The 24,900-nt window shown below is 40.8% G+C and overlaps 1 long non-coding RNA gene across 4 annotated transcripts in view; it reads left to right on the forward strand.

The window, feature by feature from the left end:
- The first annotated feature begins 932 nt into the window (after nucleotides 1-932).
- The window catches only part of LOC148007932 (uncharacterized), a 44,483-nt gene continuing 20,515 nt past the window's right edge, over nucleotides 933-24,900 (forward strand). The window contains exons 1-3 of one of the 4 annotated variants that reach the window (XR_015648258.1): nucleotides 933-1,187; nucleotides 9,646-9,703; nucleotides 18,125-18,846. This is a non-coding gene — a long non-coding RNA (uncharacterized LOC148007932). Of the gene's footprint in view, nucleotides 1,188-9,645; nucleotides 9,704-11,059; nucleotides 11,204-18,124; nucleotides 20,560-24,900 lie in introns of those variants that run through there. The other 3 variants (XR_015648264.1, XR_015648254.1, XR_015648269.1) reach the window with 3 other exon arrangements.

The following is a 24,900-nucleotide window of genomic DNA, read 5'->3' on the forward strand; positions in this document are numbered from 1 at the left end:
TATAGAGACAAATTAGCTCTTAGAAGAATCTGACCTGGATTAGATATAAAGTACCCTCCCCCAAAAGCTCAAGTGTTGGATTCGTGGTTCCCAACTGGGGGTAGTTTTTTGAGAGGTGGTGGGAACATTAAGGGGTAGGTAGGGCCTGGCTTGAAGAATTAAGTCACTGAGACTATGTCCTTGAAGAGTGCATTGTTCTGTTTGTGCCTCTGCTTCCTGGCTATGATGAGGTGAGCAGCTGTGCTTCATATTCCCCACCACCTTGGGGTAGCCAGCCATGGGCATCTGTAACTTCGGAACAAAATATTTCTTCATTTAGAGTGTTTGTCTCAGATATTTATTATAGTCATTCTTTTGCTTTTGAAAGAATATACTCTTTAAACTAGTTAAGAGAACCAGGGAATTGGAGAGTAGGTTGCCCAGTCCTAGAAAGCCAGAGAGCAGGTTTTTTCCCTTGTGTTCCTTAGAAGGGCACCTTACTGCTAATGGGCTCTTGTCCTTGGGTACTCTGAACTCCTTAGCATAGGGAGAAGGAGGGTAGAAGGTTGTCTTGGTGACAGACACTTTTGGTATTCAGCCCACACTTTCTGAGTGCCGCTATGTGCAGCTAAATAGAGTGTATTCAATTTCACCCTTATGCATGTTCAACAGTGAGGGGAAAATGGCTGGGAAATGTATCTTTCAGCTGGGGGAACAGGAGCAAGAGAGATTAAAGAATTTGTTACTCCTGGATGCAACTACATTGACTTAGGGTGTAGTGAGCAACAAAGAAGATATAGTAGGACACAAGTTTGTATCTCCGGGCAGTTTTCTGAACAGCTAAGTGACTTCGGACAAGCTGTTTAGTTCTACAAAACTTGTTTCCACATTTGTATAATGAATTGGCTCATTGAACAGCTATTTCCTCCAAATAGAACCCTCCCTCCTAGAGGGAGGAGGAGACTCCTAAGACTCAGAAAGAAAACAAAATTGTGTGCAACAGGAATCTTCTTAAAGTTATAAGATTCACAGACCCCTCCACAAGATTATAGAAGTAGTAGCAGTCACTGGTCCCATCCTCTGGTGGGCTCTTTTGGCTGCCTGAAGGATTTCTAGGAAGCTCCAGGGATGCTGCTCTTCTCAGGAGTCCTTCTCTGTGCTGGGGTGGGCATCTTAAGATTCAGCTGCCTTTGAATCACCCACATTTGGTAAGTAATCCCACCAAACATATCGGCTTCCTGTATCCTGGCTTGGTCTATTGATAGGGCTTCACCTGGAATGAGTAGATTTATTTTCATTTCTCCCAAAAGAGTTCCACCCCAGGCTTAAGGCACAGTGACAAAGGAGCACTCATAAGAAATACACTGAAGCATGTGCTTTGGTGGCTGGCTTATAAGAGAACCACACAAAACTGTGATCTTTGAATCTTCCTGTGGACACTGCCTTCTCGTTAGGTCACATCTCTTGCATCTCTTGTATTTCTCCCTGTGAGATTGAAACACTCCGAAGACTTGCCCGTGCTTCCTGCTGATTTGGGAATTTTGATCTTAATCAAAATTCTTAACATTACTGAACCTTTCAGAGTCAGTTGTTTCAATAATGAACTGGTCTTAATATGTAAAAGTTTCTGGGTATGGTGGACACTCTCTAGACATCACATTATTGAATATGAACCCCAATACAAGATATAATTCATTTGTAATATATTCTGATATTTAATGAAATCAAGTCACAGAGAGAGTAGGTAAATTGCTCCAAACCATATAGCTAGAAGAGTGACAGGGTTCTGGTTTGAAATATGCCTTTTTCACATTTGTGGGTCTTGTTGATACTGGGTTCCCCCAACTCATCTCTCTCTGTTCTTTTCTCTTTCTGACGAGTGGTATAGTTAAGCCCTTAGGTGAGTGTAGGCGGAAGCTCTCAGAGCTATCATACCCACTTCCAAGTGAGTTTACAGGTCTCTGCTTGGAACCACTGAGTCAGTCACTGACTGAAAATAAGCTCAATACTTACCCATCACCTTTCCTTCTTTATTCCTCACAAGAGTGTAAACTACAAAAAGTATTTCCATCATCCTCCAACATCCATTTCTGACTGGGTAGAGAAGTGAGTGTCTGCAACGTAGTAGGAGCTCGATATACAGGTGTAAGTGAATCTGGTCACGTAGTTGAATTATGAGAGATGTCATCTGTTTTAAGCTATTTGTTCATACCCCATTTCATCTCTCTATTCTCTTGACAAATCTTCATCACCACTATGCTTTGGCCTCACAGGACAGTTGTGTTTGACTGCTAAGATGCATATGAAGTCATGAAGCAAGGTAGGCACACAGAAAAACAGTCCACAGGTATCCTAATTGCAGTAGAGCTTAGTTCAATAACTATAGCAGTATTAAGGAAGGACAACGTCCACACATGTCTTGTGAAGGTCTTACACCTATATCAAGGCTTCTGAAAAGCTCCAATCTTGCTTTTTGGTATAACTTCCATGCTGCTCTTTCCTGAAGGGCTGTTCTTGGCATTGATCTTGCTTTGTGATAACAGATCATGCCTGTAAGCCCTTTGTGGTGTTATGAGAAGCGGGGTGAGATCCATTTGGTAGTGTGCTTTATTTTAAACCCCATCCCACATTATGACAATAAGGGAAATAATTAAATAACCAACATAACTGCCCACTGCCCTTCATCCATATCAGCAAAGTCCACCAGGGAATAAATGTGATTTCTTTGGGCACAAGCAAGCAATTAGAAGGCGCAATGTCCAGAGTGAACACTGGTGATTCCCGATTTGGAGAAGAATGTAATCGAGTCTGTCTAGGCTCAGTTTCCAGTCTATAAGTTGGAAACAATTTAATAGGTGAAGGATTTTAGGTTTTAAAGACATTGTCAGGATAGTGACGAGAATCTATGCCTAATGTGGCCCCACAGACCCCTTTCTTCTGTTTATAGAATATCTATTCTCTACTCACATTTTCTCAGAACTCAAGTGCAGTTTGATTTAGAGTGGAGGAGTTCTAAATATATACATAGACACATACATATACATACATATATGTGCACATTATACCATATACATTATATACTATACACATAGACATATAAGATATTCAAGTGAAATAACATTCTGGGCAACTTCAGGACTGTTTTATAGCATTGGCTCCATGTTCAAACAGTGCAGACATAGGCCGGAAGAGGGACAGAGAAGATGGCATCTACGGCCATGGAAAACACTGTCAACAGAAGCTCAAGGTGGATGATGACAGTATGCCAGGGTCTTTGTACCAAAAGTGAAGCACAGTGGATCCACACAAGAGAACTTGCTGCTATTAGTCTCGCAGAGAGGGGGACAGTCTGAAGGAATCTGTTTAAGTTTTAGAGGCAGTGCTCACATTTCTTAGAGAGCAGACAAAGGGGAACAGGCAGAGAGATTGACAGTGAAGGATCAAAGGACACAACCATAATGGAAACCCTCAAATCGATGGAAATCTCATTCTGCTTTTGATATTTTCCATGAAACCCTTGGCTTTTCTACCTCATTTGTATGTCCCACAGACAATGGGGATAAAGGTGATTAATAGTTTGGGTTGCCTGTGTTTTGTGGTCCTGCACATACCAATGAGGTGAGCCACCCAATGTCCCTCTGGTCAATGCACTAATAAAGACAACAGCTTGCATTGTTCTCGTGAACTTATTAAAGTTTAACTGTGAAATCTGATCATAAACGTATTTACTTATTCAAAATACACACTGAATGTTACCTATGCACCATGCCTCCTTAATGATGCTACTGGCATGGCAATACCCAAGATAAGAAAAAATATCATTTATGGATCTTAAGTTGAGAGAATGAGCTGGGCAAATAAGTAGAAAAACAATATATGAAAGTATTTGTATAGAGTTTAAATAAAAGTACAAGCTGCCATCTTGTGCCCATCTCTTAAGTAAAGACATTTTCTCCAAGAAAGACCTTGGGGACCCTGTCTTAGTCACATCTTTGTCCCCAGGTCAGAAGAGCAATCATCGTCAGGACTTTCTAAATCTTCTATTTTTAGTGCTCAGTGTCCCACTGCTGTGTACGTTGTCAAGTGACCTCTGTTCCTCTTACTGTGTTTCGAGGTTACTTTCTTTGATTCTGGCCTTGAAGTCCATTCAGTAGATCACAGACGACTATTCCACACTTTAACTGCTCACCTTTCTGTTGGTATGTTTGGATTGTTTCACTCAAAAATCACAATTATACTTTGATGACTGGGTTGACTAATATTTTTGAGGTCTTGTTGTTTTATACTTGAAAACCTTGCATTTATTCTTTTATCATTTCATATATATATATATATATATATATATTAGATACATGAGGCTATTTTATCAAACTCTTCCCATTATCCTCATCTTTTCCCCTCCCACCAAACGTATTCTTCTCCAGTCACCCTTCATTTTTCCATGTCAGTTGCTGTGATCCATACATGTAACAATAAAATAAATAAAACCACAATAAAATGCTTAAATAACAAAAATACTTGACTAACCTCAAAACTATGTCTCTTCAGTTCCTTGTATGTTTTCAAGCAGTGAGCTTTTCGGGGGGATTTTTAACTGATGTTCTGGAGGGTGAGACCTCATCTCTGAAGAGCCCATTACTGCTCTTTATGGAGCAAAAGTTTATGGCAGGGGGCTGGACAAACTAGGACTCTGGTCAGAGTTAAGTCTTGGGTGTTTCTGCTAAGATCCACCTTGTCAGAAAGAGGTAAATTACAAGGGTAAGTTCTGCCTAGATTTAAGAAGAGAGATCCCTGGCATGAGGAGAAGAAAAGGTGGTTTTTCAAAATGGGTGGAAGAAATCCAAATCAGCCTGGTGTTATGAAGGTGCATTAGCTGAGAACTGAAGGCTGTGATGAGTGTCCTTGTAGGTGACGGCAATAACAAGGAGGAGTAATGTCTACTTTGAGCATGAACTAAGGAGAGGATATACAGTGCTCCCTTCATCACAGAAGGGTGCAGTGCCTGGACTCATTTCCTCCTCTGCTCTCCAGCTCTGCCACTACCAGGCTCAGTAATCCTTAATAGCCTTTAATAGCCCTGCATCTCAACATCTTCATCTGTGGAATCCCATGTATGAACAGTTCTAAAGACCCAGGAGCAGGCATTGAAGGGGGTAGGGGAGGATGGTGTTTTCAGGTTTCTTGAGGTGATTCTCAATGACAGGAAGCTGAGTGTCTTCAAGCCAGTGAAAGAAAAACATATTTCTTGTTAACATGCCAGGCACGTTCTGAAGCCAAGTCGGAATCAGATATATGTACTGAATGACCCGACTTCTCACCTTCTAGCTGCCTAAAATGAGCACTAAGTAGAGCAGGGCCAGGGATTCCTTTGCAGTCCATACATGGAGAGGACTAGAGTGCGCCATGCTCCAGGTGGAGGCTGATGTTTCTGAGTAGAGCAATCTGAAAAATCTAGACAGATTCAATACAACCCCCATAAAGTTATTTGTACAGAGGGGGCCCTGTCGAGCCCATGCAGAGCATTCTCACCTATGATTCAGGTCAGACAAGGGCTGCCAAGGTCTTCTTCTGTATGGATGCTGCCAGCTGAGAGGAAGTGAGCCTGACTTGTTGGCTGCTTGTGCCCAGAGTAATGCCCCCTGAGGTACAGAGCTGGAGAACCTTGGAGTTCCAATTACCCTTGTAGAGAGATGCTAGGAAATCCTTCTGTTGAGGGACTTAAGTCCTTGGTAACTTATGGTAGATGACACTCACAAACCACAGTAGAAGGAAAAATGCCTGTTGGCTCAGGGGATTCCATTTCCCACCCCTAAAGCTCAAAGAATAGATCAGAAAACCCTTAGTGGACCCAGAACATTTTTGGAGCTTCACAGATGAGACATCTTGGCTTGACATCTGCTCTTTAAGCATCTCCCCAGTTTGTGATGAGCAACAGAGCAGCTTGGCACTCATAGGGCAGCCAGAGCCTGGCAAAGAGGCTTTCCAGATGGCAGCAGAGCAAGGAGCAGCAACCCTAGAGCAGAGATCTGCTGGCTCAGCCTGCTGATCTCGCCCAGATTCAGGGAGCAAGAAATTCCAGCCTTTCCTAACCTTTGATCATCAGAAAAATCATCCCTTAGCATCAGGGGGTACTTCGGTGACAATTTTGGAATTAGTTTCTTTAAAAAACAGAAATATTATGAGACTATTCTTTCACTTTAATTTCAGGTATGACATGGGACTGCTTCAGGTTGTCCACAGCAGCTGACTATGATTTGCCTCATGCACTGGTAGGGGCATGATTTTGCCAGCTGAAGGCAGCTCCTGCGATTGTGCGATGTTTAGAATTCTGGGGACTTTTCAGAGGGTACATAAATGTTAGGGCCTGGAGAGACGAGGCAGATTGGTTTGGGTCAGGGTTTGTTACATAGTCATAGGCAATGAAGAGACAATAAGAAGAAATTAGATACCCTGACAACAAAGATCAAACTTTCCCCAAGGAATTAGACACTCCTAATCAGCAAGAAATAGTCTAATGATAACACCACCCCCTTTCTCATCCTTGTCTTTATTCAGGGATCTCTTTTCTCTCCTCAATACCCTTTTTTTCCTCTTTTCTACTGTTAGCGAGTTGAAAAGGTAGAAGAAAAGGAGTGAAGAAGGGTAGAAGAAAGAAGAAACCACAGTGTAGTCAAAGAAAAACTACCGAGCACTGCCTTCAGCGTTCTTTGAGATGGCTACAGAAATGAGAGGGTGTGAGGTCCTCACTCAGATGCTCAAAGTTTACAGTAGGTTAATAAGGAAAGCTCCTCAGGGAGAAAGGACACCTTTCTTATCAATGAAGCCCCTCTTGCCTTTTGGTTGCCTCAAGGAAGTGTCTCCCTTTCTCTATGACTCTGAGGGGCTTGACTCCGTTATCTTGAGAGACTTTTCCCTAATTTCTCCTATTCTGTGAGCCGCTGTTGAAGACTTAAGCCTCCAGCACTTTTCAACCAGAAAATGACCCTCTCATATTGTCCTTGGACCTTTATTATAGGTGCAGTTAATGGTTGTTTGGCATCTATGTGTGTCTGAAATGGGGCTGAGAAAGAAAGAGGAGGAAACCAGGGCCTGGTCTAGAGGACTTTATAATAGTGAGGATCCTATTTCTGCTGTTTCCTAACACTCAGCGGGTCATTGAGAGGTCAAGTAGAGTATACTCATGTTGAAGTAAGAATTGCGTAAGCTTTTCTAGAGAGAAACTGGACATAGGAGTGAGAGGAGGAGGAGGAGGAGGAGGAGGAGGAGGAGGAGGAGGAGGAGGAGGAGGAGGAGGAGGAGGAGGAACAGGCATGTGTGGTGTCCGAATGCCTTGTGGGTAGTAAGATCTTGTTAAAAAGAAAGCCAGGATTACTCTCTTAGAATAATTCTCATATGTAGAAATGTCAATTATTTCCAAGGTTTTAGATGATTTCAGTAGATGTCTAGGTCACATCTAGCACACCGGATCACAGATCCTAAGGTTTCCTGTTTTATTTTTAGGTAAGGAAAGGGAAACTGGGGCCCAATAGAAGTGATGATCTTATAGTCATGTGGCCCCATCTGAGCAGAGCTGGCGCTGAGAACTTTGGCCTCTGACTCCAGTGCTCAGTCCCCCTGGTTGTTTTATAGAAGTCAAATGGGCTTCCTCGTATCACCCTCCATCTGTTAAGTGAGAGTATCTGGCAAGAGATCGCCTTACCCTGCAGGTAGGAGAAAACCGCTCTATTTATTTCCTTGTAGACAGTGGGGAGATCTCATGCAGGAGGAAAATGGGAGTGTGTGGGTGATCAATCTGAAGCCACCCGATGCACCTAGCAACCCTTGTAGAGGACAGCATTGGTACAATGTACTCTCGAGCCCTTTCAGCTGTGGGTGTACCAGGCATCCTTTGTCTGTCCTAGGAGACCCCTTATTTGCTATTTCCAGCCACTCCCTTACCTGGAGGTTATGGATCACACAAATAGGTCATTTTGTTTTCTGGCCTGTAATTTAGTTCCGCCAGAATATCAGAGGGAGAGTGAGGCATGCAGATGCGAGATTCCTTCTCTGCCTCCCTTAATGTGAGTTCATCTCCAGGCTCCAACATTCCTTGGCATGTGGTTACCGAGCCTCCCACAGCCATCTGTTTACATGACTCTTTAAGGGTTTATCTGACTCTTCTGTATCTCTGTGCTCAGAGTACTAAAGTCTCTGTTTTTAGAGTTAGTAAACTGATGGAGTTGATGTTGAGCCTACAAGATTTTTATTAATTCATAAGCCTTAATCTAAATTCTTACCTATCTAACCCCAAAATCTAGATAATATTTTTAATTATATTATTAATTATTAATAATAAAACCATTAGCCATAACTGAGGAAATAGCTAGTAGGTTAGAACATTGGCTGCCTAAACATGAAGACCACCTACATTCAGATGCCCTTACTCCAGATGTGGCTACATGCATGCTATAACCTGAATGCTAGGATGCAGAAAGCCAGCAGGGTAGTCAGGGCTCACTGACAAGCTAGTCTAGCCAAGCAAATTGTGAGCTGCAAGTTTAGGGAGAGAGCCTGTCTAAAGGGAGTTAGACAAAGAATGATAGAGGAAAACGCTTGATGTCCTTCCCTGGTGTATGCACTCACTCATGAAGATATGGGCACCTGCATACATGTACATACACACAGAAACAGACACACACACACACACACACATGCACACATATTCACACGCAATCCATTAATTATTGTTTGCAAGTATTTGTACATATTTCTCTTTAGTTATTAATTTACACATGGAAATATAATAGTTACTTATAGTTACTAAGAAAGAGAATCAGAGTAAACTGTGGCTGCAGGCTAACTGACTGTTCTGTTAATAAAGCTTTATTAAAACACAGACATGTCCATTTATCTGCTACCAGGGTGAGTAGGTGTAAGAGATATTGTGTATCTTAAAAAGCCTGTGGTATTTGCTGTCTCTTGCTTAAGAGTAAATTTGGCAACGTCTATCTTAAGCAGATGTGTACTTTCCCAATATCTGGCATAGGCCTAGGTGTAAATAATTTTTCAACCAATATTTTGCAATTAAATCAGCATAATATCTCCAGTTGAGAAGCAACTCACCCAATATCCTGCAAACTGAAGATAATCCTTAGCAGATTATTTTTAATCTTTGCATCATAAAGAATTTGCTGAAATCTCTGTTGTTGACAGATGAATAATTTTCTCTCCTGTTTTTCCCCCTGTGGATCAGTACACCTGTTCAACTGTGCAAAAGTTTCAAAGGGAAAATACTCTGATGCACAGGGTGGAGGACGGGATTGAATAGAACATTGATTGCTCAGATTCCGGGATGTGTCATATGGTTTTCTGCTGCTGTTAGCCTTCTCTAAATGCACTTCTGCTGCAAATTATTTCTTCTAACATTTGTTCCCAAGTACTTGATGGAAAGCGAAGATCTCAGAAGCCCCTTTTAACCATTTCCCTCTTGTGTATGTGAACAGAACAAATGTGTGCTTGTGGGAGCCTCTGGGATCGAGGAGCTGTTAGGATGAGAAGCGATAGGCAGGCAGCATCTGTTTCTCTCTGTCGACCATCTTTGCCTGGTACCCAGGATAATTTATATAAAGGAGGAACAAGCTGCTCTCTCTCACTTCTTCTAGCTTTAAGATGCTTATCTCGTTCCAGGAGCTGTTGCTGGTGTTATTAAAATTTGAGAGGAAAACAAATGCAGCTCAGTCCCCTGGTGAGTGATTTTTTATCTTAAATTAATGTTAGAATTGCAATGAAGGAAGTTGTGTCACTCCCCCAAACAAGGGCAAGGCCATGCTATAGATATTCTAGGAAAGAAGAAAACAAACAAACCATGAAAACCAAATGTGCACCTGTAGGGAAAATGATAATTGCTACATTGGTTTACTCTGTGTGCCCAAGTCTGGCTTATGCATACTATTTTGGAGAATAGGCACAGAGTATTCTGAATAGAAATTATCCCAGTCTGAGTAGAATTGTGATCGCCAATGGCCTCATTTACCTGTATGATCAACTCAAATGGAAAGGAATTCACGAAAGCCTCATTTGTTATAGGCACAGTGATCATCCGAAGGCAAAATGGCATAGAAGTAGCTAAGCATCTCCTCCTCGGTGGGAACAATGGTTACTTAAAAGTAAAAGAGCAGTATGATTTAATTGCCACACAGAGTTGAAATGATTGTAACATCCACTAGAGACAGAAGTTACGGAAGATGACAACAATTCAAAAGTGTTTGGTATTAGATCTGGGCCTTGGGATAACAAGAAAGGGAAATAGTCAAGAAAGGACGGCAGAAGTTTAGACATCAGTTTGTAGAGCATGGAGAACCATTAGGGTTCACTAGGGCTCACTGGTTTGGAGTGCTCAAAGGCAATAGAACTGAGATGCAGCTGTGTATGGGCAACTTAGAAAAATAGGAAGTTAGGGGCATGCAGGCCACTTGGATGCAGTTATGATTTCTTATGTGGGCATAGATGCGATTATGGAGATGGGCTGTCTATGACGATACAGCTGTTTGATCAGTGAAAAGTACAAGAGAGAAAGTGACTGTGTAACTAATTCTATGGATGTGGCTCACTGAAAAGACTTCAGTATAGATGTTATGCGGTCATGAATCCTGTTACTGAGGGTTGCTAAGCTACCGACTAATGGCGATGAGTTAGTCCCAGACGAAACCTAAGTCTAAACTTTTATATTGAACTAATTCAAGAATTACTCTCCTTCAAGAGATTTCTAAAGAGCAGAAGCAAAGTCCCAGTTATGTCTGAGAAGCAAGTGTGATTGCAGAAGCACTGTAAGGAAAAGGCAATATCATTTATGCCGTTGTTATGCAGTGTGTGAGTCTCTGTGTGCAGAGTGAAGCCCTTTGGCAGACAGCCTCTGAAGCAGTAGCCACACACATTGTACCCAACAACCTAGAGTTCTGAGAGGAAGGCAAGTCTGAGGAATAACCAGCCCAAGGTCAGTAGTATACATTAGGACCACATGAACATATATCCAGACAGTTCACAAAATGTCATGTCGGGGGCACCGACAATGTTATACATTCCGGTTACCACAATATTACAGAGGACTTTCCAAGAGACTTTGGAAATGATACTTTCCCAAGAGGAGCTCAAGCAATGATGACATCAGTTCTTCAGACACCGCTGGGTTGAGCAGAGCTAAATCGTGAAAGAATGACAGATTCAATTCTGCTGAGTTTAACCAAAGGTAAAAGATCTTTCCTCTCCTGTTTATTAATAGGAAGGCAATTTGGGCATTAAAAGGTGATATATGAAAAGTAGGCATATTAAAGTTAAAGGTTTCTGGACTAGGCCTTTTAATCCCAGCGCTAGTAGTTAGATCCCACGTGAGTTCCAGGTCAGTCTGCTCTTGCATGGTTCAGGGAACATCCTAGGGAAGGGGGCAGGAGAATTGTAATATCCAAAGGATCAGGAAATCTTCAAGAAGTTTTACCCTCATTCACTTCCACAATATGTCTTTCTAAAAATACCTGAAAAAGAACAAGAGTAATATAGACATGTTATTGTGTAGGGGAGGGGTAAATCACACAGGGTCCCTCCCCTAGACCAAGAATGCTAAGAGATGGAGAATCAGTCTTATCCAGGAATGAGCTCCCTAATTACTTTTCAAAAGTAAGAAATCAGCTCTGAAATCATATACACATAAATAAAACCCAACAGTCTAAGTAGATTATATTTATTATTAATGTTTAGGTATATGTAATTATAAAATTAAAGAAAAAGAGCTCGTGATTTAAAAGGGGTCAAAGAAGGAGCTTGGGAGGAGTTGGGGAAAGGAAAGGGAAGCAGAGAAATAATGTAATGTAATTATATTACAATAAAAAAGAACATAGTATAAAATCTTTTCCAGAGAAGCTAAAAAATAGAAATCTTGAAAGCATCATTTAAAAACGATTTAAAAATCATTTTAAATTTTAGAACATTTTCAGTAAATATTGGGGCAGAGAAGATTTAAGGTACACACAGCAACTGATCAATTTGATTATGTGAATGTTCTAACAAAATATTATTCACTAAGCTAAAATGAAATAAAATGTATGTTGCGAATATTTCCTTTCAGTCTAGAAGATGAATGTTTAGAATTTGGGAGGAGTTTGGGGCCAGGAGATGGATCAGCACTTAAGAGTACTTCCTGCTCTTTCAGAGAATCTAGATCAGAGCTAGCACCCACGTGCTAGTTTACAACTTTCTATAACTCCAGCTCCAGGAGACGTGATGTCTTTTTTGGCCTTCACAGCATCATCAATGCATGTGATACACATACATGAATGCAAAGAAAGCACTTACACCCAAAACAAAACAATAGTAGCAATAAATACAAACTTAAAATATGTAAAAAGTTTTTATTAATAAGAAAAACTGTCTATGCTGGGGAGGTGATTGACCCCTAGAAGAAAACATACTACTGCTGCTTTTCTGAGTCACTCTAATTTATAAATGTATTTTAAATACTTATCCTCATACCCAGAGATATTTGTAGCTCTCATCCCTCATCAATGTTGCTTCATTTAAGTAGTACAACAGATGACGACTATTACAGAAAATCACAACTGGTCAAACTGCAGAGAACAACTGGTCTACCACAACTGGTACATCTACAGCACAACTCCTGTACCCAGGGTTTAAGGAGAGTTATGGAAGAAAGGGAGGGGAGGTTGTGAGAGTCCAAGGACCAAGATGCCTGCTGTGAGGCAGGCTCTTCTACGTGTGGCAGGGAAGTTATACTCTTAACAGTATCAGTTGACATGTGGAATAAGGAATTTTCATGATGCCCTATTCCTAGATGAACAGATATAAGCAATCAATGGCTTCTGAGAAAGAAAAAAATCTCTTTTCTCCACAAAAAAAACCCCAAACTTGTGGTAATTTATTTAGTCCAAAGTGGTCAGCTCTGAATGCACAAGCAACACTAAATGAACTCGTTAGATTCTGTCTGTCTGACTGTCTGTCTGTCTATCTATGAGGGGGGAGAGAGAGAGAGAGAGAGAGAGAGAGAGAGAGAGAGAGAGAGAGAGAGAGAATTTCAGAGAGGGTGAGAGTGACATGGAAGGAGTTGGATGGGATAGGGAGATATAAAAATGGTGTAAATACAATACTCATGTATGACATTTTCAAAACAAAATAATAAAGATTAAAATACTAATGAATATGAACATGCTATTCATAGAAGACATCCAAGTGACTAAAATGACACAAAGAAAGATGGAGCAGGTACATAGCAATGAGACACAAGTTTCCTTTCTAACTTGAATGGTCAGGAGGGGGAAAAAGCTAAGTTGAAGAAGACAGGGAAGACTCCTAGTGTTACTGATGTCACTGAAATGCTACCTAGAAAAAAGTCTCAGAGCCTCAAGATCTTATTTTTACATTCCCATTTGGTGATTCTATATCTAAAGCATTTCCCCTAGAAAATATTTCTCATATTTACAGAGAAAATACTCATTGCACTGCTGCTTGTCACATGACAAACTGAAGACATGTGCGTGACTAACTACTGCATATAGTGAGCACGTATGCACTGTGGCAAACAATTCACCTGTGAAAAAATGAAGCACTCTTATGAAGGACCCCCAAGGATGCATCTTTGTATTTCAAAGCAGCTTATCAATCAAAGCAAAGAGTAATCCCATTCCTGTGAGAAAGCAAACAAAACAAAAATATATTTCTCAATTTAAGCACCACATGTAAACGTGTAGAACAAGATGGCCACATAGACACCAAACTACATTGAGCTGATGTATCTGGGGAATGCTGTGAGATTTCTGAGGCTGGCGAGATATGCAGAATAGAGGTAAGAGAATGTGAACAGATAAACTGTGTTATTAACAATACTAATTATGCAATGAGAGAACAAATATCCAAGCCAAGGGATTATGTCTCATAACCTAAGAAGCTTGTTCCAAGTACTGACAATATGTTGTATAACTGTACATTCCTCCTTCCAAGGAAACTTCTCATTTCTTTAAGGTGCTTCCTTGGAGACGTGGATGCCAGAGCACCCATCCTTTAGTTAATTAGGCACAGTTTTTATGCTAAGGGATAACAGATGTTGGGGCTCACATGCAAACCTTGGCTAATACATAGATCATTAAGTCAGGTCTGACTCATATTAATGTTTTGAAGCTACAAGGGCCTCTTCTTACCTCGATTAGATAAGATGTTGGACACTTCTACTCTCCAGGGCTGTGAATTGATTGTCCTGCACCAGATTTTCTTCCACATTATCTCTAGTTCTCTATCTAATATTGATCACTCCACTGACTAAAATCTAGCCTTTGGCCAGAAACAATGAATAATAATTGGACTCTTAATTATACCATCAAACAAATGAGCTAGCAGAGACACACACACAACAAATCCAGCATTGCTTAGCATTGCATTTTCTGTGCAAAACAGAAAAGTTGTGCTGAATTGATTTGGGCAAAGCTTTGCTAAGGGTGATTATTTATGTACAGATGCCTGTTCTAGAGCCTCCTGATGGATTGCTTCTCAGTGTTCTCTTCTCAGGAGTTTACCAGAAGTAGCCAAGCAGGGTCAACTATCCCCAGAACTTTATTCGTTATGTCTTCTTTGAAAAACCATGGGTCTTGAAGTTTGTTTTTTTATTTTTTAATTCTTTTTTTTTTACAATCCAGTTGTTATCTCCCTCCTGGTCTACCCTCTGACTGTTCCTTATCCCATACCTCCTCCCCATCCCCCATTTCCAAGAAGATGTCTCCATCCCCCATCCCCCATCCCCATCCTACCAAACCTTACAATTTCCTGCAGTCTCAAGGAGTTAGGTACATCTTCTCTCACTGGGGCCAGATTAGGCAGTTCTCTGCTGTATATGTGCCTCATATCAGCTGGTGTATACTGCCTGGTTTATGGCTCAATGTCTGGGACATTTCATGGGTCCAGTTTAGTTGAGATTGCTGGTCTTCCTATGGGGTTACCCCCTTCTCATCTTTTTCCAGCTTTTCCCTAATTCCACCACACGAGTCCCCAGCTTCTGTCCATTGGTTGGGTGTAAGTATCTGCATCTGACTCTTTCAGCTGCTTGTTGGTGCTAGCAGAAAGCAACCATGCTAGGCTCCTAGCTGTAAGTACATCTTAGCATCAGTAATAGTGTCAGGCTTCGGAGCCTCCCCTTGGGTCTTGAATTTTTAAATAGAAGGGGTAGAAGTCAGAAGCAATGGCATGGAGTGCCACACGCCTGTGTCTATCACCAGCTTTAACAAGTCAAGTGTGAGTTGGAGATGCGCTCTGATAGCTTCCAGGGTTCAGGTACCCTACCAGAACCTGGAGGTAGGGGATAAATGACCACCGCAGTCTTCCCTTTGGGAAGCTCCCTATCTTGTGATGAACAAGACAGATTAGATGGGGGTTGCTGAATTGCAGTGATGACTTAACCTACTTAACAAACATCATTAAGCCCTGGAGTGTTGTGTCCACTGTGCTAAAGCCTGAAAACAGTGGCATATATACGCTGCCTTTGATGGGCTTGCGGGCTCAGGGGAATGACAGAGAACAGAGATGACAGGCACCTGGCAGCAGGAAGCACAGGCTCCCCAGAACAGCACATGGGGGGAGAGGTGTGCTTTGGAGTTGGAGATGAGAAAAGGCTTCTCTGAGAGAGATTAAGGCATGGAATGGTAGAAAGATGAGATTATGAACCCAGGCACGAGGGGTGGAGGAGTTAGGGAGCACTCTGCCTGTGCTGAACACTGCTGAGCACCGGGCTTCCACACTGTAAAGGCTCCTGCTTTTGTCTGTTTGCCATCTTAGGTAGCCCACTCCCTTAGTCCCTGGACATCACCCTGAGTCAAGTCTTATGCCAATTCTGCACCTGCTCTGTTCTGTCCCTAATACAAAAGGAAGCCCTCGGCTCTCTCCCTGATCTTTCCATTTCTACTCTCAGTGACTCATCCCCTCTTCACTCATCTCTTATCTACCCAAATGACTTCAGTAAAATAACTGAGGTCACCCTGCATTTCAGCAATTCCTCCTTTCTAGCTGCCATTCCACATGTGCAAAGCCATGCTCTTGCAAAAGCACAGGGCACTCATCTTCCTGAAGCCGCCCAGGGATGCTAAGTCATCATAATGGCCCCACTTACTGTCTTTGCTTTTAGTAATAAGGAGAGTCAGAAAAACCTTCCTTCAAGCCACCTCTTTCCCCCTGTGGTCTAATAGACACTTTCAGTTTGCAATTGAATTTGACATAATCTATACTTAAGGGCTACACACCACGAGGTAAGGCTGCTGAGCTCATTGCAATCTCTTCATGCTACAACGAGGAATTTTCCGCTACCTTAACATATGAGCTGAGCAATTGCCGAGCCCTTTCTTCTGCACTCACCCCCTCCTTTAATTAAACAAAAATATTATGTGTATAGATGCTAACATTTGGCACCTGCTTCCTGATTATTCAGTAAGATGGCTCAGCTCTTTCAGAAGCTGCTTAGGGAGGTAAAAATTCCCCTTGCTCCTGTCAGAGGGAGTGTGGAGAGTAAGAGGGGTGGGAACATTTGACCACACCTTCCTCTGAACAGTGTGGCTTCCCTGGGCAACTATTCTGTTCCTTTTTTCCTTTTGTGCCAACTAAACATTAAACGCCAACAAACTAAAGGTTGCACTAAATATAACACATAATTGCTGTACAGTTGCACCAACTATAAAGCTTGGAAGATAGAACATTGGCGAATAATTTTCTTTCAGGATGTTGAGAGACACAGGGAGGAAATGTGTAAGTAAAGCAGGTAGACATGTACAAAGGCGCAAAAGTGAACTGCTGAAAACAGCATTCAAACACACGTCAGAAGAGCCAATATTTTCTTTTTGTAATTTAGAAGAGTGGAAAGAGCTAGGAACTGTGAATGTAAACTCAGATGTGGGCAGCCAATGTGGGACTGTCAAACCACTGTCTCCCATTTGGGAGAGGAAAAGGACTTTTAGTTTTCTTGTTGTAAGAAAATAATATTTGGGGGCTGGAGTGGAGAGACAAAATGGCAATTAAACAAAACTTTAGTGTCCATATTCTTTGACCTAGGAATTCTATTTCTAAAATGCATCCTTAAGGGAAGTATTGAAAAAGTATTAAACAATTTTCTTGGTGTTCTTTGCAATAGGCAGTATCAGAAGCAACCCTAAGAGTTCACCTCTAAGAGTATGTCCAGATGACTTAGTCGGCCATCACTACTGTCTTACACTGCAGCACAGTGGGGACTAATAGGTCCTGGGGACAGATCCAACTCTTCCATACAGCTTATGCAGCCAGCAAGGGTGTTCTATTTCTTCATCTTTAAAGTGGATATCAGGTTTTTTTTACTGATAATGGTGCATGCCTGTGATCTCAGCACTCAAGTCACTGAGTCTGAAGTAGTGGTTCTCAAACTGTGGATTGTGAGCCCTTTGTGATAGCATATCCCAAATATCTACATTATGATTCATAGCAGTAGCAAAACTACAGTTATGAAGTAGCAAAGAAATAATACATGGTTGAGAGTCACCACAACATAAAGAATTATATTAAAGGGTCCCAGCATGAGGAGGCTTGAGAACTACTAGTCTTTGAGATTGCCATGAGTTTGAGGCCAGTCTAGACTACAAAGTGAAATTCTCTCTCTCTCTCTCTCTCTCTCTCTCTCTCTCTCTCTCTCTCTCTCTCACACACACACACACACACACACACACACACATACACACACACACATTCAGAGAGAGAGAGAGAGAGGGAGAGAGAGAGAGAGAGAGAGAGAGAGAGAGAGAGAGAGAAGTAATGTCACTATAGTTTATGGGCATTTCATAAACAAGAGCTACAACTGGAGAACAATATAATAATATTTAACAAGAGCTATTAAATACTTATTGTGTCTATGAAAAACAAAAAAGTCATAGACAATCTTAAAAGAAATAGCATATCATTCTGAATTTAAGAAACAAGTGTAATTAAAAAATAAGACATTCAAATTGCATGAAGCAGTTGACTGAAAATGTATTCTTGATAAAAAGCATGTAGGGTTTTGAGTGTATTTCTTCTGTTTCTGAAATTTCTTTAATAAGTGCATGCAAATTGCAAAATAAAGAAAATTATTGACAAGCAACCTTTTCCTTCCTTTTCTCACCAGCTTGACAGATGATCTTTCAGAGTCTTTCCTGATTGGACTTCTGACTGGACCATGAATATAGGCTTTGCTTTGAATGCTGAAAATGCAAACAGCTAGATGCAGGCAAAGCTGGACTTTTTCTCATCTACATGACCTTGGGGAAGCCATTTAACATTTGGGACTCCTTTTCACCCCAGAAGAGAGACTAGTCAGACCTGGCTGAGCATCTCCCAAACTGACAGGAATATCAAGAAAGTAAACAGAGGTTTCCAAAACTGGAAACTGCAAACATCCATTGCTTTTCCAGCTTAGGTGTTCTTTCACCTTTAGAAAGATTGGACGAACAAAAATTTAGACTTTTTTTTTTTTGCTGAGAAAGTCAACTGAGTTAGAAGTCAAGATGCATCATAGCCAGAATACACTCTCCTTTCATCTTTATTTCTATTCTTGTCCATACATCCTATAAAGAAAATCGATACATGGATTGGACGGAGAATATTTTCCTTTGTTCTAAGTGAATTTCAGCTAAGAACCCTTGCTGTGAGATTAGGAGTGACTATGTGATGTGACTTCCTCAGTTGTGATGTTTAGAATGAGCTCTTGTTTAAAAACTTGCTGTCAACTGAGCTTCGAAACTAAAACAAAAGGACTGAAGAAGAAGAAGAGTCTCAAATACTCACGCAGCCAAAGGACCGTATCACCCATGAGTTCAGACCCGCCCAGGCCTACGTGGCACACACTAGGTATGGTTATTTTTAGATGTTGAAGTGGCCTGGAAACTGCAAACTGAGAAATCTAGAAGAGCCAGTCACTTCAAGAAGCCACACACATAGCTTTATTTTTTTTTGAAACATCTAAATTTTGCAGGATGTCTTCTTACCACTTCAAATACATCCCACCTTTTGGTATTTTTAGCATCAGGTATTCATTTTTTTTTTTGGCCTGCTATAGCTATCCCTGTGACGATCTCTGCTCTCACAAGTTTTTCTATTCAGAATTCTTGAATATTAGTTTCTCCTAAAGCTATTCCCAGGCCCTTCTATATTTAACTCCTCAAGTGAGGCAGAAAACATCAAATCTCAAATTTTTTAAAAAGAAATCAAAACATTTAAAACAGGAAACATTCATTGTATCAAAATTTGGTTACAAAAACACACATATATTTAACAATTATATATTTTAATATATAATATATATTATGCCAATCTGTATAGATGCCTAGATGAAGGCTTTTTTATGTCTACCAATTCTCACTTAGAAAGACAGTGTGGGCCAGAAAGATGGTCTCATGGATAGAAATACTTGCTCTGCAAGCATGATTAGAGTTCTCCTGCCCACCCAAGTGTCCAGACAGATATGCCATGCATGCCTTTGACAACAGCATTGAAGTAACAAAGGCGAAGCCTGCTGGGTCTTTTCAGTTTATAGTCTAGTTGAAAATAATCCTTAAAAACAATGAAGTAAGTGAAAGGACCAATAAAGCAAAAAACTCAAACCCTTGGTTGAGGGAGAGACCCTGCTTCAAAAGAATAGGTAGAAAGTGAGAGAGCAGGCCCAATGGTCTCTTCCTCTGGCCTCTGTATGCATAGACATGTTTATTTATATACACAACATGTACACATAACACATTCACACACACACTCCAAAAAGTATAAATTAAGTAGGGGGGTCTGCATCCCTGTGAAGTCTTTCATGTAGATATAGGTATCTCTCCTTTATTTTATCTAGAATGATACAGGATTGTTTTAGGAAGACAATGGATTTTGATCTTGGTTTCTCATTATGATCACCCAGAGAACTTAAATATATCTGGTACCCAGGCTGCACTTAGAGATGATGAAATCAGAATCTTTCAGGTGAATTCAGGTAAGAGTGTCATTTAAATGAAACCCTCAGTCTGAGAATCACTGTGTTAAGTTGAAACACAACCTTAATCAATGCTAGAAGTTCATAAAGTTTATCTGACAAATGTGGGGATTCAATGTGGCCCTAATAAGGGCAGGCCTTCATAACAGCAGATGGAGGCCATCATTCTAATGTCTAGAATTCATTTAAGAAGATAAGAGTCATTGTAAGCCTCAAGAAATCTCAAATTTAGATCTACAGAATAAATGAAAAACATATTCTTGTATTTTGCTAGCGGGTCCTAGTGGCATGAGATACAATTTCAAGTGACTAAACTATTCATAAAAATCTAAAAGTTCTGTAGTTGAGATGACTTAGTCATCAGTGAATCCAATTTGAAAGACAACTTGGTTTGCTGATTCCAAAAGGGCGTCTGGTGATGATTAAGGTGCTGACGTCAAAGCTGTGTGTGAAAATTTGGAAAAAATTAGTTCCACAAAATTTAGCTGTGGGAAAAATAATATCTGTAGATCAGTGCTTTAGGTAACATTTCCTTTAGATGTGTCTTATAATTTGAATTAAGAAAATAAATGTTTATTACTTAAACTCTATCTTTAAGCATTCATAGACTAAAATTCACCAAAACTAATATTAATAAAAAATTGCCTCATTTTTGGGGTTGATTTCATTGAATTTACATTACATATTTTTTATTGCTTGTGAAAATTAATCTTCTTCAGGGCAGAGCTGTCTCATGTTGATTTATTTCAAACATGTCCAAGTATAGATTCAGGTTTTGTGAAAGCAGAAACACACATCATTTAGATAGCCTTTTACACAGGCAAGATTACAGAACAATGGGAAGACATTGCTAAGACTTCTCCCAAGGTGATTGAAGAGCTTTGGGTCTAAAGCCTCAGGACCTTCATAAAAATCCTCCCTCTGCACTCACCCCACTGCCTAGCCCAGCACTAGTGTCTGGGTAAGACTCTGATCTTGCTTGCTTGCATCCCCCTCTCCTCCTCCCTCCGTTTCTTTGACACTGTTCCACCATGTAACCCAGACCACAAACCTCTTATGAGCCTGCTTCCATTGCCTCCTGAGCACTGGCACTGAGCATGTACATTAACAAACACTACAAAGCCCTGGCATTTCTTAAATGTCCTTCCCTTGTACAAAGGCCTGTGGAGTCCTCAGATAATTCAAAGCATCTTTTGATGACTTCTGTTCTCTGGGAAAGCAGACAGTTCCCTGATACAGAGCAGAGTGATTGATTGGCATTCTGCCTGTAGAACTTTAGAAGACAAAGATAAACCACTTAATTTAACTGTATTAAAAAACAAACTCGTACAAACAGACCTTCCCCTGATTTGTGACAAATCAGGTGTAGACTGTGCATACCTGGAAAACAGGTGGAAAAGTCTAAAAAATGCCTAATAACTCAGAAAGAATCCTAGCAGAGGGCTATCTTGTTTGAAAACTGCTGTATCTTACAGAATACAAAAAGAACCTACTTCAAAAGCAAAGTGAAAACTCCCATTTAGACATCAGAATTGGCATCACTGTAGTCTGTGGTGAGTGGAGGAAGCCCTGAGTGTGTGAAGTCCTGGGGGAATGTGTATTCTTGACATGAGCACAGTCATGGCAGCGATGCCAATTCCTCAGACCCATGGAAAATGACAAAATCTTCTTCCAGTCTAGTGAGGCTCAGTGAAATGGCAAAAACTTCCTCTGGTCCATGTGTGGATGTAGACACTGTGTGCAGAAAAGGTCTACCATAGCTTTCTCCCTCTCTCGGGTTGGGGGAGTTTAGGATCTGAAGACTGTTTTCCTATATAGACTGCTCCTCCCAACATTAGCTAAACCTCTGTCCTTGATCCAACGCTACGCAAAACTCTCAACTCCTTGTTTATCTGTGCACAATAAGCTTCTCTGTCTAAGTGTATATAATAAGCATGCTGAGATTCTGGGACACTGTGGTTTCCCTATCAGAGCATACAGTCAACGCAAACTCAGATTTCTGTCTGGTCTCTCTGTGTTTTCTTCATTTCTTCACCTCCATGGGCATGTCAAGTCCCTAGTAGCTGAGCAAGGACTCCTTAGCATTAATCTTAGTTTCCTTGGGCTGCAAATGGCACTAACTGGCACTCACTAGGATGCTTATTCAGCATGTGTACAAACTTCACTGTAGTCAATGGTGATGGCTCTGGTCTATATAATCAGCTGTCACATGTCATACAGAATGTACAGTCAGGAACTCATTTCCTCATTCTCATCAACCTAGAAGTCTCCCACTGGGAATAAGGTAAAACCCCAAGAGCTGTGTGTCAGTTAGGACGCTACTCACCCTCCAAATTCAGATACACTGAGTCATGCTACATATGGGAAAGAAGAGTTGGTGGATGCTTCAGAACACGCTTTCATTTGTGACAGTTTGATACTTGGGGCTTCTTGGCTTTCAGGTAAGGCCTTACAATTTTCTTGAAAAAAAGAAAATGTACCAGTATTACATGCTTATTAGAAGTTTCCCCAAAGTTTGGACCCCAAAACTCTTAAAAGTGACTAAGAAGTCACTTTGAAGATGAAAAGGGCTCCAGTGTCTAGCTGATGGAGACCCATGCAGCTCCCTAGGGAAGAGACTGGTAAATGAGGAGTAGCAGTCCTGGAAGAAAGATGAAAACACACTGTAGGTGAGCAGCAGGAAGCCTTGATGACATCCCCAGCCTGTGAGCTTTCTTGACATTCCTCAGAGCTCTGAGTGTAATGCATAGAACCTCTAGGGAACAATCCTTTTGTACATCACCATGATAATCACACCAGAATATGAGTGTTGTCTATGCTGAGGACACACAGAGACTTCAGGAGACCGAAGATTTTGAGCTTAAGTCCCACGATCCTCACTCTGGTGCCTATGCAGAGCAGTAGCAATTCCAAGAGATGAGGGTGAGCCATGGGTTCTCTTACAGACCCAGGTAATGGAAAGGCTGAAGATGCCTTTAAAAGAATTCAATTTTAAAAACTTATGTATGTGCATGTGTGGTATGTGAATGTATATTGGCATATAAATGACACGTGTTTGAAGCTTCACATACACTTGTGATTGTTTACATGTGGAGGCCAGAGGTTGATATTGGGCATCTTCCATGACTCTACAATTATATATTTGTGCAGACTCTCTAACCCGAACCCAGAGCTTGAAGATTTGACTAATCTAGCTAGCCAAGCTCATCTTGGCCTCTCCTTTCTCTGCCTTCCCGGTACTAGGATTGTAGGCCGACTGCCATACTGATTAGCATTTCTATGCATGCTCGGGACATGAGCGCTGGTCCTCATATTTGTACCACAAGTATTTTGTCCACTGAACCATCTTCCTTCCTACCTAAATATTCTTTAGCAAGGTTGGTATTGGAGTGGTAAGTGTCCATAACCACCCCCCCTTTGAAGAAAGTAAATAACATTAGAAACTTTATGTCCATCTGACCCATTTGATCAGATGAATATCCATTGTGAGCTCTGCATTCTTGCTCTTGTAAAACTGCACTGTCAGTAACAGCTGCTTGCAAAGCCTTGGTGACATTTCCTGAAGCAGAGAATTGAAATTTTACTTGACACATTTTAGGCTGGTAGTTTTAAATGAGGGAGAAAAAACATGTTGTTAAATATTACTGAAAATTTTCTCTTTGCTTAATGGCCAATAAGATAAATGTGTTCGGATGTTCAACCTTCCGGTTTGACCATCTGGCCTTGTGGCCATACCTAGCTCTCTTAGTTTTTTTTTTTTTTTTTTTTTTGTCCTTTCCTCTACAGCATACTAAGCAGTAGCTCCCTGACAATGTAATTAGATGCTGAGGCCTTTCTAAAGACCTGTCATCATACAAATTCAAGGATGTTTTAGAAGTCAACACACACACACAAACACACACACAAACACAAACACACACACAGATGCAAACACACAAATGCACATGAGAGAGAGAGCTTTTATGATTGTCTTATAGCTGAACACTCAATATTAGTAATTCTTATTTAAGCAAAAGTTTCAAAAGAAAAAGGAATCAATCCTTTCTACATACATTTAACACTTAGGAAAAAACACTGACATTAAAGAAGGGAAGCTCGAATTATCAAGAGGAAAAAATGATACTGAAAATCCAGAAGTTACAGAAAAGACTCAGTTTAGCCTCCTTAAAATATGGAATCCTAAAATTTCCTGAGAAGATTGACAACTGGGAGAAAGTGAGTCATTATATAGAACATTAATAGAAACATAGTCACTTGGAGGATGCAAGCCAGAAGTGCTTCTTAACTCCCCATTCTAAGCACATTGCCATTTAATCTTATGCCATTTGGGAGTTTATACCAAAGCAATTTGAAGAAGTAAATAGTAAACACACAACAGTTTGAAACACTTTCATTTTGTGTGTGTGTGTGTGTGTGTGTGTGTGTGTGCGTGCGTGCAATGGTCAAACGTCAACATCAGAAGTCTACTTCAATTGCTCTGCACCTTAGTTTCAGTACAAAATTTCCCACTGAACCTGGAGTGCACCAATTCAGCCAGGCTGGCTGACCAGCAGTTCTCTTGTCTTTGCTTCCCCCATACCTGGGATTATGGATGTGTATTGTAATGCTCAGGTCTTTACCTGGCTATCAGAGATCTAAATTCAAGTCTTTATGCTTGCCTGGCAAAGACTTTACCTACTAAATGATTTCTTCAATCTCTGATACCCATTCTCTAGTTTCAATTTTCCTTAACACACATGCACATGTGTGCATACACACACAGACACACACAGTAGAATACAATAACAAAACAGTATCCTTACCATAACAAAGTAAGTAGAATAATTCACACATGGCATATCTTTTATTCACTGAACAACAGCTAGGGAAGACAATTCCTGAGATAAAGTTAACTCAGGAGGGGATTCCCCAAAATACCCAGCTGTTCACTT

Source organism: Rattus norvegicus, chromosome 1, assembly GCF_021556685.1.
Source record: "Rattus norvegicus strain SHRSP/BbbUtx chromosome 1, alternate assembly SHRSP_T2T, whole genome shotgun sequence".
Classification (NCBI taxonomy): domain Eukaryota; kingdom Metazoa; phylum Chordata; class Mammalia; order Rodentia; family Muridae; genus Rattus; species Rattus norvegicus.